The 13,496-nt window shown below is 44.2% G+C and overlaps 1 long non-coding RNA gene across 1 annotated transcript in view; it reads left to right on the top strand.

The window, feature by feature from the left end:
- The window catches only part of LOC138759095 (uncharacterized), a 51,690-nt gene that overhangs the window by 32,365 nt on the left and 5,829 nt on the right, over positions 1-13,496 (top strand). The window contains exon 2 of the long non-coding RNA XR_011354636.1: positions 10,917-11,037. This is a non-coding gene — a long non-coding RNA (uncharacterized lncRNA). The remainder of the gene's footprint in view (positions 1-10,916; positions 11,038-13,496) is intronic.

Below are 13,496 nucleotides of genomic sequence, written 5' to 3'. Positions count from 1 at the left end.
AAATAGGAGCCGGCATAGGAGGAGCATAAGGTGGAGGAAGGGAATGTAACACAACACATCCTTGTGTTTCAGGGACAAAAGGTTCCTCATCCTTCTTGTCCTTACATTCCTTTTCATTCAAAACCAGTTGATCAACACTGAGCCAGCAGGCTGCATATTCCCTGCTCTCAATATTATCTCTTTGGTTTTGATAGAACCAGATGTTCAATGCCTGGCACATCCAGTTATCCTCAGATCTGAGCCTTGGCCAATATACCGAACTCCCTTTTATCTGACTTTTAACCCATTCCAGACAGCAATACCTGACCATGGTCTGTTTGTCTTTCCCACGGGTTTTCCCCGCACCCAAATCAGATAGCATTAATCCTAATGGCCTTTGCTTAGTTATCTGATTGTCCCGTCCTTCCTTAGGACTATTTCCCTTGCTACTCACACCTCCCATACTAACAGGTAAGTAAAATTCCTCTTACCGGGATCCAGTAGCTATTCCTAGCACGCTTCCTTAACGTCCTCCCGTCATTTGTTCTCAATGCCTCTTCTCGGATATCACTCGCTTCATCCACTGACCAGTCACCCGCCATCCGTGAGTCCAGCTGAATCAGCTGGGGTGCACCTACCCCCATCGTCGGGCACTTTATCAGTGGAGGGAGTGGGATCCCGGATGAGTCCCCATTTGTGATAAACAGAAGTACCTTCACAGAATTTGCTCAAGACAAAAATTGAGAACAAAGAACATTTATTATACAACAATCAAAGTTGGGTGCTTCCCCTTACCCTGGGAATACACACATACACTGGGGCTCACACTTGATTTCAGTATAGAAGTACCCTCCCCCTTACATTCTTCTGCCTCCTGGATGAGTTTGGCATTAGGCAATCCTGTCTGCCTACGGTGCTGTTTCTGTGAACTTGGAGGACCAGGGGGTATCCTGTCTGTGTCCCATCATGTCATTGTCCTTATTCACAAACCTGCCTTTGTTCTAATTCACACCTTCCCGACTCTCAAGGCTACAACCTTCTTATATGCAGAACTTGCTAATTCTGTCTAAGGCTAGAAGACCCTTATCTTATCCAAACTAACTTTACTTCCTACATTCTATCCTTATCTTATTCATACTGGCGAACTTGCTGATTCTGTCTAAGGCTAGAAGACCTTTATCTTATTCAGACTAACTCTACTTCCTACATTCTAATATCTACTCTTATCCTATTCATACTGGCTTTATTCATTACACATATATCTATACTAGTTTCCTCATCTTCATACTTTTATATCAGTTTTACTCATCTCTCACACTTTGGTGCTTGAAAGGTAAATGTTTATCACTCAGGAAGGTTCTTGTAGGGTTTGCAGAGATATATTTCCTGTTCCAGGATTTCCACAAATGAGGTACCACCATGAGTCACCTCAATGTCTCGCTGATTAAACTTGCCCCATTAGGGTTTTCCAGATGGTTCCGTTCTGTTTTACTTATTTCAAGAATCATCAGACAGATAGCACTTCCAGCCATCCGCCCCTCTGGAGCTTTTCATCAGTTTCAACCAGCTTCCTGGCTTGCACTGTTCAGCTGCTTTTCGGTGTCACACACACTAGCTGGGAGAGCTTGTTAACTTGTCTCTCTCTCTCTCTCTCTCTCCAACTTCCAACTGCCAGAAAGCCCATGTGACTCACTTACAACATAACCCCCACCTTCTCCAGCAAACAATGGTCTCTTGGTCAAGCTGTTGCCTTAGGTAAACAAAACCCAGGAGTGACCTTTCTGTTCACTCTGTCAAAACCCTTGAAAAGAGCTTCCAACAGCCAGTGTCTCCAGTCCATTCATTTCATGACATCATTTCAATTAGCACCTACTTGTGAAATGTGCATCACATTCTCCAGAGATCCTGCAATGTTATTGAATATGAATTCTTTAGTCCTTCAAATAAGATCTGTTTTAAAATGTGTGTATGTATGTAACCCACTAATCTTACCAAAATCCTCTCAATATTTATCCATTTCTCAGGAGCTTTCCCATAGCAGCTTTAAAATTTTATGTTGAAGAAATTGTGGTGCACTATCGAACAGAAGGAAACACACAAAACCTAAGGTCTGTTCAACAGACTTTATTCAACATAAACTTCCAGAGAGCCAGCTGTGAAATTGTGCTGCTGCAAGCTCTGAGAGTGTCTTCGATGGGCTGGCTCTGGTTTATGTCCCGGAGGGTGATTGACAGCCAACCAGGTGGAGCTTGGTCCATTCGGGTCTGTTGATTGACAGCCAGCCAAGTGCTCTTCTGCAGGTACAGAGGTTGCCCCCTGCAGTAGGCCAGTGGTATACCACCACAGGAAGGCTTTATGCTCAGGGGTATTGATGTACCATACTCGACTATGATGCAGCCGGTCAGCACACTTTCCACCTCACCTCTGTAGACATTTGCCAAGGTTTAATGTCAAACCAAACCTCTGCAGGCTAGATACTCCGAGATAGTGACTCCCAAGAGCTTAAATTTGCTCACCCTCTCTGATCCCCTGGATTACTGGATCATATATCTCTGGTTTTCACTTCCTGAAGTCAACAACCACAATCTGTGGTGTTAATGAGTCAACATTTGGAGAACTCTGTAGTTCTGGATGCCCAACCATAGGAAGGACATCAATAAATAGGAAGGGTTTCAGAGGAGATTCACCAGGATGTTGTCAGGTCTGGGGGTTGAGATGAAAGGGAGAGTGGAGACAATACTGCCATCTGATGTTGGGGTGAGCAAACCTCAGGAGCCCACGTGTTGGGTACAGTTCATGATTCAGGTGCTTTGCTGTTGGCATGGGTGATCATGTCTCCATCTGTCATGATCACAGAATGGCAGTTGTTGCCACCCCTGTCCTTTGGTGAAGGCTCCATCTTTAAGCTGAGACTGTAGTTGAGATTAAGTTCATGATTAAACAAAGGAAAAAATACTTGAAGTGGTTTCCCATTGCCTTCAGTTAGTGTCCATATTGGACAGATAATCCTGGTCATCGATCAGCAGATTAATCTGTCCAGCATTTTTAGTTTTACAACTTTAAATTCCAATTTGTAAATCTGCTTGTAAAAACCATGGCTTCACGTGACTGATTGGGAGGCTAAACAGATACTACTCTTTGCCAAAGGGTGGCCTGTACGCGATCAAATGGAAGGAGCGCCTTACACTTTGCTAAGAATTGCATAGCAATTGCATAGAATTGCATAGAATTTTGCATAGCAAAAACTGGTTCAAAACCACCATTCTTTCCCAGCTGTCATTTTGGTCACTGCTTCCCTGACTTTTGCCTCGATACCCATTCTCTGCTATTTCACTTTGAACCAGACTGGCAGTATAGTTCCTGATGCCAACCTTTTTTCAAAAGTGAATAGGAGCTCATGAGGAGTAGCATTGGTCGGGGTACATAGTAGTGACCAGATAGAATGGAGCGTCATGGGGAGGACTTCCTGCCAGCGTGAGTCTGGAAGGCCTTTTGACTTCAGGGCTAGTTTGACAGCCTTCCAGACCATGGCATTCTCCTTTTCAACCTGCCCGTTCCCCCGGGGGTTGAAGCTAGTAGTCCTGCTGGACACAATGCCCCTCACTAGCAGGTACTGACGCAGCTCATCACACATAAAGGATGAGCCCCGGTCACTATGAATATAGTTGGGTTACCTGAATAGAGTGAAAATAGAGTCTAGGGCCTTCATAACTGATGAGGTGACATGTCTAGGCATGGAATGACAAACAGGAGGTGGGAGTGCTCGTCAATGTCAGAGAGGAAGAAGGTGTTCCAATTCGTGGAGGTGCTGTTCGATGCTGAGTGTTCAAAGGGCCTGGATGACTTGATCAGGTGCACCTTTGCGGAGAGATAGAAGTGCGGCTTGCACTCCGCGCAGACCTGGCAGGGCCTGGTCAATTCCCTGACGTTTTCCATGGAGTAGGGCAGATTGCGTGCCTCACCATGCGGGTGATCCTGGATGGCAGAGCTCATTATACAGAGACGGCAGTTGGCTGGTGTGTGCAGAGGCACAGCTTCCTCTGGATAAGACCTCTGGAGGGTCATTAAGGGCTTTTGGCCAATAGGCAATGTTATAATTGTAGGTGGAGAGCATAATCCTCCACCTAGCAAATCTGTCATTCTTGATTTTTCCCCTCTTGACATTATTAAACATGAATACGACCGAGTGCTGGTCAGTAAGGAGTGTAAATCTTCATCAGATATGTTGTGTCTCCAGTGCCTTATGGCTTCTACAATGGCTTGAGCCTCCTTTTCCACTGAGGGGTTCTGGAGCTCATGGCCTTGTAATGTTTGTGAAAAAATGCAACCAGCCTGCCTGCCTGATTGAGGGTAGCGGCCAGGGCTACGTCCAAGCATCACTTTCCACTTGGAAAGGCACATTCTCGTCAACTGCGTGCATGGAGGCTTTCGCAATGTGGTTCTGGAAGTAGTTAAAAGCCGTTTGGGCTCCAGCTGAGAGGGGGAAATTAGTGGCTTTTATTGAGGGATCTACTGGGCATAACCCCAGGCATGTCCTCAAAAACTTTGTGGTCCTGGGAATGGGGAGCTCTAACAGGGGGCGCATCGTATCGGGATCAGGGTCAATGATGTCACTTACCATCACATAGCCCTGAACACACACTCGTCAGAGTTAAAAGTGAGGTTCAGGGCTTTTGGTGCATGGAGAAAACTCTAGAAGTTGGCATCATGGTCTTCCAAGGTGTGACCACAGATGGTGATTTTATCGAGGAAGGGGAAGGTAGCCTTTAATCCATACTTGTCCACCGTTCTGTCCATCTGCCTTTGGAAGATAGAAACCCCATTAGTAATACCAAAAGGGACCCTCCAGAATTGAGAGAGATGACCTCAAATGCCGTACATGGACAGTCCTTGGAATGAATTGGCAGCTGGTGATAGGCAGCTTTCAGGTCGATGGTCGAATAGACTCAATACTGCGCGATATCATTCACCATGTCCAAAATTCAGGGGGGTTATGCGTCCAGGAGTGTGTACCAATTAATAGTTTGCCTATAGTCAATTACTAGCCTGGACTTGCTCTCCCCCTTTACCACTACCACTTGCGCTCTCCATGGGCTGGTGCAAGGTTCGATGATAACTTCGTCGGCAGACATTGTGTGTGAAATCTCTGTCTGCTGCCCTGTACCTCCTGCTCTTAGTAGCAAATGGCTTGCAGTCTGGGAACAGATTCGGAAGGTGGGGGGGGGGGGGGGTCGATATTCAGTGTGGAGAGGCTACATGTGGGTTCTGATAACCTCTGTTCCAAAATGTTACAAGGAGAGGGGACCAGAATACTCCAAGACAGAGGAAGTCCAGACCCAACAACACCAGAACACACAATTCATCAAGTATATACAGACAAAATTTACAGAAATCCCCCCTTCAAATGACAATGTTTTTGAACGCGTGTAGAATGTGAATGGGATGAAAGGAATATGCAGTAGTTAGAAAAATACATCTGTAGTTTATATTTTTGCACTGTCTGTGAGTCGATGAAGCTTTCAGTAAAGTCCATGTCGATTAGCCATTTAGTGGAATGTCCGTTTACCTTCACAGTCACTATAGAGTTGCTGAGCTGGTGAGATCAGGCTAGGTCCCTGGAGACTCCATGCTCCTCACTCGAATGGCCCCCACTGTCCTGGGTTGCCCTGCGTGGGTAAGATAGCACCACCCTCGTGGCATGGCAAGATGGCCACCCTTCTTCTTCCTCCGATAATGATGACGCTGAGTTTGAATTCCGGTTGTGGCAAGATGGTCGCCGAACCTTTCCCGCCACCCTCTGTCGGCATTTAGCGCAGCAAGTGGGTTCGGGTGAATTCGGGACAGACACCTTTGGGCTTGAATTGGATCCGAGAGTGGTGCAGGCCGCAGACTTCCCCAGGCTTCCCCTCACATGGCAAACCCATGCCCAATGTCCTTCCTTGCCACAGCTAGAAAACACTGTCTTTTGCTGGGCAATGAGATCCTGCTGCAGATAAAGCACTCCCTGGCACAGGAAGCTGCAGCCGTTAGGGCAGGGGTAGCAGGAGCAGCTGGTCCGTGGAAGGGATCACCTGGGTGAGCAAGCTCACTGGCTTTTGTCGGACTCTGGCTTTACCCTACCCTCAATTTAGTCTATGTGTCGTCTGAGTCCAGCATGCTCGGTGAATGAAGTGATAGGAGAAGGTATTCGGTTTAACAATCAGTTTATTACACAGCACAAGAATAAAGCTTATCCGAGCTCAGGTTCAGTCGTTAGTTCATAGGTCATCTGCTCAGTGAGCTATTCCCCAAGACTGACTCCTACTATCCAGTCTCTTCTCTTTATATAGATCAACATTATTACACTGAACAAAAGTTGGCTTTCTTTGCTAGATTCCTTGCATAAGATTTATCTCAAGCGATTTCCTGCTCTGCAGTTATCTTGGGTGTAGACCTCCCATCTTAATCCTCAAGGCCAGAACATCCTGTTGTCTTGATCAGAAATCAATTCATACCCCATATATTTCTAATTATTTCTTTGTTCTCATCTGGCCATAGCCTTCTGTTCTACTCAACACCTCCTTATGCCTTAGCCTTGCTACTGAATTGGTTTATACATTTTCTTTGTCTCTGACATTCTCAGTCATGGTACTCTTTGTTCTCGTCTGGTCATAGTCTTCAGCAAATTCTACATGTACTATAATCAGCCAACTTTGCTACATACTGTGGCTGTTACTTAATTGCATTCCTATTTCCCTTAAACAGTATAATTGAAGTAAATAGTAAATTGTTACATAGTACTGGATTAATGAATTAATGATTAATGAATAGGCATTACAACACTTTGAGGTCGTTGTTCTCAAGCTTGGCCTGTTCCAGCAAATTGGCCAGTTTGACATGGCTAGCAAGGTTCTTCTTTTATGACTTGAGCAGTCACTGCCTCATGTACCTCGAGCAGGTCCCCGTGACTAGAGTGTCCTGGATCTGTTCTTCCTCATGAATGCGGCCCGTAGCCTCTTCATACCTGCACTTCTTGGCAGGTAGTCATCGAAGGTCTTTCCTGGCTGCTGGCGATGTAGAGCGAGTTGGTGCCTCGCTAGGACCTCGTTCTGCGACTTCAGGTACCAAGCCTTCAACGCCTTGATAGCAACGTCATACGAAGAGCAGTCTCTGATGACTGCATACCCTCGAAACGAATGTGGACCACCTGAGTTCATCAGTGTGGAAGATGTCTCTGGTCACATTCATGTAGGCCTGGAAGCAGTCTAGCCAGTATGAACCACTACTAGAGGGTCTATCAGTAGCAAACTAGGCTTGAGTAGCGCTTCGATCATTAGGGAATAAGCTAATAAAATTATAATGTGAATAAAAGCTCTCATGACTGGAAGGAAAACAAACTCTTTTATTAGCTTATCACTAAGGGTAGGGTCTCGCAGTCATCTTTGGAAGGGTTATATTGGGCAGATGGGGATGGACCCAGGAGGCGGGGCCAGCCATCAGCACAACACTCTACCAGTGAATCCCAGTTCAGGTTAATAGGGGAATAGTCAGTCTTTAGATTATCCTTAAGGCTGTGATTAAGGGGGCGTGGCAAGATGGCGTAGGGAACAGACGTGCCTTTCAGACCTCTCCTGACTCTGATTTATTGTTTTGTCTTTAAGTGCCCGTTAAAGTTCTTTTAAAAGTTTATAAATAATAAGAGGTGCTGGATTAGTGCCTAATAGTTTATACGCAAAAAAAAAAGGTAAAAGAAAACATCAACAGACTGTTAAAAAACTACATTTTCCGAAATTATCTGAGCCTACTTGTTTACAAGAAGCCAGGACTCAAAGTAGAATGGATCCAGAAGAAGACGTACAGAATTCGGCATTGAAACTCCGTTTTGAACCCGTAAGGCTCTCTGAAGGTTGCATTCAGTAGCTTTTAGAACAAAGAGCTGTCCGGGTGCCAGTATTTTACACAACGGCCACTGTGAGTGCTGTTACTGAGACTTTGATAGTTGAATCAAAGTCACCAGCTGGAGAGTTAAAGAGCTGTCATTCGACTGCTACAGTGGTGGCGCTGCAAAATGCATCTTCAATTACAACGGTTTTTCCAGACATCGATTCAGTGAAGATGATTAAAGAGATTTGGCTTAAAGATAACCCTGATCTTCAGTCTCCTGGCATTGCTGGGGGGACTTTGAGAGGGATTTTTATACGAAGTCAAACTGCTAGAAAAGATACTAAATTAAGGGAAGGGACAGAAGATCCCGTGGTCTCTAAGGAACAGCAAGACCCCATTATGCCTGAATCTACTTCTGTTGAAATGTCTGTTAAGGATCTTGAAGATAAGATATATTCTGTATTGAGTCACTTAGCTAATTTTGTGAACCCGTTTATTTGCAAGATTAATGCGATGGCGGAAGCCATTAATGGAGCTTTTAAGCTTGAAACCATTGAAAGATTTGAAATGTGTAATCAAGGTTTAGTCGATGTACAGGATCAACTGCAAGATGAAAATAGAATAATTGAAACATTGCAGATCCAAAATAAAAATTTAGCAAAAAAGGTTGATTATTTGGAGAATCAATCTAGACGGAACAACGTGAAAATTGTTGGTTTGCCAGAAGGCATAGAAGGACCAGATCCAAGAAAATTTTTTACTGAATGGATTCCACGAGTGTTAGGACAGGATAAATTCCCTGAAGGTTTAATACTGGAACGTGCTCATAGAGTTTTAAGAAGAAAATCTTTTTCAGGACAGAATCCAAGACCTGTTCTGATCCGTTGTTTAAACTATTGTGACAGAGAGACAATTTTACGTACGGCTATTAGAAATGCCCAGCAAAATAGATCTCCTTTGATGGTTCAGAATAATCCTGTTTTCTTTTATCAAGATTTGAGTCAAGAAATTATGTTTCAACGACGCGAATTTAATTCTGTGAAAGAACGGTTGTGGAAAAAAAGACATAAGGCAACATTCAGGTATCCTGTGGTACTGAAGATTTTTCAGGATGGAAATCAGCCAAAGTTCTTTGACAATCCTAAAGAGGCTATGGACTTTGCTCAGTCTCTATCAATCATGCAGTTTCAGGAATGATGTAGTCCTTCAAGGTCTCCAAAGAGAGTAGAGATGTAAGGTGAGATCCAGATTTTAAAAGAAATGGACTGAAGTGGTAACATTGATTTAAAAAAATAAATATTTTATCTTTTTTTTGAGAAGAGTTTAAATAGTTTAAATAATGATGATAGTTTAATGAAATGGGAGTTGGGAGAGGGAACTGGGTGGGCACTAGTTTGCAGAAGTCATCAGCTACCTGTGAGTTATCTCACACCCAATATTTTGGGGGAGTTACCGCTTTGGGCGGTTTAAACAGGAGGAGGTAGTCGTGACCTCCGACCTGTTTTTTTTTTCTTTTTAATTTTCGGGTTAAGAAGTGAAGGTTTTTTTTATTAATTTTTTAAAATAAATAATTTTTTTTTAACTCTTTTTGTTTTCTGATTGTAATTGAGAGGGAATTAGGAGGTTTTTTTTTCTCTCCTTTTTTTCTCTCTTCTTTTGGGGGTTTTTTCTCTCTTTTTTTCTCTTTTTTAAGAGGATGATGTCACAGAAGATAATAAGTCAAAAATTGAGGATGTTGAATTAGATGAAGAGGAAGATGAGGGGAAAGGTGATAAGAAGAAAAAGAAGAAAACCAAGTACAAATACATTGAGGGAGAAGAGTTTAATAAAATTAAGTTAATTTCGATAGAGAATTTTGAAGATTTAAATATGGAGAATTTTATAAGAGTTTGAACTTTTTTTTTCTTTTTTTTCTATAAGGGGAGGGGAAGGGAATAAAAAGTTTATCTGATTGTTTTTCTAAGGGATGTTTTTGTTCTCTCGATGAATTATAAAGGAAACTTGGTATTAATGGAAATTCTGTATTTATGTATTATTAATTATGATTTTTTGTATAACAGATATGTGGTTGATATATGATTTTAATATTTGAACAGTTTTAAAGTGGATTTCATTTGTTAAATACATGTATTATGTTTGATATTTAAATCACTGACAAAAGACAAAGGAGGAAAAACCCAACACCCAACCCCAACCAACCAATTTTCCCCTGCAACCGCTGCAACCGTGTCTGCCTGTCCTGCATCGGACTTGTCAGCCACAAACGAGCCTGCAGCTGACGTGGACATTTACCCCCCTCCATAAATCTTCGTCCGCAAAGCCAAGCCAAAGAAAAGAATAATTATTGGGGGGGTTAATTTGTGTAGTTTAATGATGTAGTATTCTAATTTTTATTATCTTATTTTTTATTATTTCTTTAAATGTAATTTTTATTTTATTCATGTCATAAAATTTTAAATAACTTAAAAAAAAAGGCTATGATTAACTGCTAATGGCGGCAGATACACAAAACGGGATGCAGCAGGCAGGCAGAACTTATTAACATATTAAGAAACAGACCAGTTAACCCAGTCCAGGGACCATCACCATAGGAATAGAGAGACCTATCCAGAATACAATTACAATGCACAGAGGGTAGAAGCCAGGAGAGGAAAGGGAGGAAAGACAAAGACATGGCAGGACAGAAACACCCTGAAAAAAATATAGGAAGACACGGTAGCCCCTCCAAAGGGAGGAGCTAAAGTACAGCCCTTAAAACACAGACTCATGGGCTTCCCAGCTAAAAGGAGTGGCAAGAAGCATCATAATAACCCGAATCTAGATAGTGTCATGAAACTAGTTGCAGGGATCGACACTACCTTGAATGAAGTTATTCTCGTTGGGACGTGTCATAGTGATAGATAATATAGTTTGGTTATCGACTATAATGCCTTGCTTTATAATATAGATTGGTTATCGACTGTAATGGTTGGCATGATGAACATGGCTATGAGGGAGTAAAAAACAGTAATGGTGGAATAAAGACTAAGCATATTTGAACTCAACCTAAGAGTGTTGACTTTGTTTGACCTCAGGGTTTGACAGGATGTTGGTGTTAACAAACCGAGCGAGAACAGATCTGAAGAGCCATTTACACGTGGTGAGAACACGCGTGTATGACCAAGCCAGGAGAAGAGGGATCATTCAAGTGATCTGGTAAGCAACTTTCATTAAGTTGTTATGTCTCAGCCACGGAACACTAGAATGAACGTGAGGAGTCGTAGATCTGGCAACAGTTGGTATCCAAATTCAAACTGGCCTGCCTTGCCACAGTGGGATTGGTTTGCTATTTCAGTGAGAGTGATGTATAAATCGGCCCAAACCATGCATCATTTCAAGGTTTTAGAGGGACAGCCCTTTCACCGAGAGGCATTCGAATACAGGCGCAAAAATTAACTTTATTAAACGGGTGAATCCAAGCCGGTAGACTCTGCACAAATTGGCAATGAATGCAGAAACATGGACAGAAGCTACACAAGAAATTTTAATAGACCACTAGAAAAACAGCCTGCAAGAAATTGGGATATTGTGGCCCAAACTGAATTGACTGACCACAAAAGGTGGAGGCAGCCACCAAAAACAGTAATTTGGTACAGACAAAAAGCAAAGGACAAATTTGAAATTACAGCTGCAGAAGTGGAGAGAAGGGTGATGGATTCCTTCCCAAGAACCGAACCCACAAGGGTCTCAGCCTCTCCGCGAACCTAGGCTAACCATTGAGTCATGTTCCCAAGAGGAACAGGCTGCAGCTCCGAACTCTCGGGACTGGCCCATATGCACTTCCACCACTAGCATACTGACCCCACAGCACCCCACACACACACACCAGAACCCTGGGATCATGGGTTGGGCACCCCTGCCATACCCACCTTTTATTGCCCTTGACCAATTAATCCCACAACCTCTCTGAGCTCCTCCTCCTCTGTTATGATCACCCAAGCTCTAAATCACCACCTCCTCCAACTCCTTAAAACTATGACCTCTCGTATTTATTTCCCCCAATCTAAGTGGAAATACCCTATTTGCATCCTCTCTGTCTATACTTCTCAGCATCATGTAAACCTCAATCAAATCTTCCCTCATTCTTCTTCACTCCATGGAATAAAGTCTTAACCTGGTTAATTCAACTCCTGAAAACCCACCAACATCCTTGTAAATTTTCTCTCCACTCTTTCAATCTTATTGATATCCTTCCTGTAGTTTGGCACCCAAATCTGGCCTCACCAATGTCTTAAACAACTTCAACATAACATCCCAACTCCTAGACTCAATATTTTCATTGAAAAGGATAAGATGCCAAAAGTTTTCTTTACAGCCCTGTCCACCTGTGACACCACCTTCAGGGAACAATGTATCTGTATCCCCAGATCTCCCTGCTCCTCCGCACTCCTCAGTGCCTCACCATTTACTGTGTATGTCCTACCTTGGTTGGCTCTGACAAAATGCATCACCTCACACTTGTCTGCATTAAACTCCATCTGCCATTTTGACCCTTTCTCCCAGATGGTCCAGATCCCTCTGCAAGGTTTGAAAATCTTCCTCACTGTCCACAATGGCTCTAATCTTGTGCCATCATCAAACTTGCTGATCCAATTGACCACATAATCTTCCAGTTCATTGATATAGACAACAAACTGCCAACGGTGTTTGTTATTTCAATCCTTCAACCATGGGGGTTTGTGCCCAAGATAGCAGGTCAAACAAAGTCAACACTCTTAGGTTGAGTTCAGACAGCAGATGAGCAGTGGACCAGCACAGGGGACCAGAAACAAGGAGATCACCCCACCCCGTTGAGAAGGAGAAGCAGAGGAGACGACCCTGCAGGATGGGGTGTCAGTGAACCCAATGGAGGGAGTGGTTGTACAGCACTGTTCGGGGAAATATTCTCCACCACAGTTCCCCAATGTATGAAGATACATGTGCCATCACAGGAATGTGTGACAGGACAATGGACACCCATGGACTGCACGGAACCTCTCCCCACACCTTCCCCGGGGTGGGAGGCTGTGAAATCCCTGATGCAAGGGGCACATTTTCCCTCACAGTCAAAAACTCAGGGAATCCTCACCTTTTGCCTCCCATTGCACTGAGCTCCTTCCTTCTCCAACAGGTCCCACGGTTGGATGAGAGTCAGCATGAGTGTGTGAACGGGAGAGACTTTGCTCTGTTTCATTGTTTGACTGGTTATTTGATAAAGGTCACCGATGATTGAGCTTTCTGCTGCACCCCATGTACCCTTCCATACAGTACAGGAGGAGAGGACGGGGGAGGGGGAGGAGGAGAGGAGGGAGAAAGGGGCAGGTGGAGGAGGAGGAGGGAGGAAGGGGCGGGAGGAGGAGAGGAGAGAGGAAGGGGCTGGGGAGGAAAGGAGGGAAGAAGGGACAGGGGAGGTGGAGAGGAGGGTTGAAGGGGATAGGGAGGAGGAGAGGAGGGGGAAGGGCCAGGGGAGGAGAGGGAGGAGGGAGGAAGGGGAGGGGTGAAGGGAGGAAGGGGCAGGGGAGGTGGAAGGAAGGGGGAGGGGAGGAGGGAGGAAGGGGCAGGGGGAGGTGGGAGGAAGGGGATGAGGAAGGGGAAGGGGAGGAGGAGAGGAGGGAGGAAGGGGCAGGAGGAGGAGG

This window comes from Narcine bancroftii, chromosome 3, assembly GCF_036971445.1.
Source record: "Narcine bancroftii isolate sNarBan1 chromosome 3, sNarBan1.hap1, whole genome shotgun sequence".
NCBI lineage: Eukaryota > Metazoa > Chordata > Chondrichthyes > Torpediniformes > Narcinidae > Narcine > Narcine bancroftii.
The sequence above is the reverse complement of the archived record's forward strand: the minus strand, read 5'-3'. Positions and strand labels throughout refer to the sequence as shown.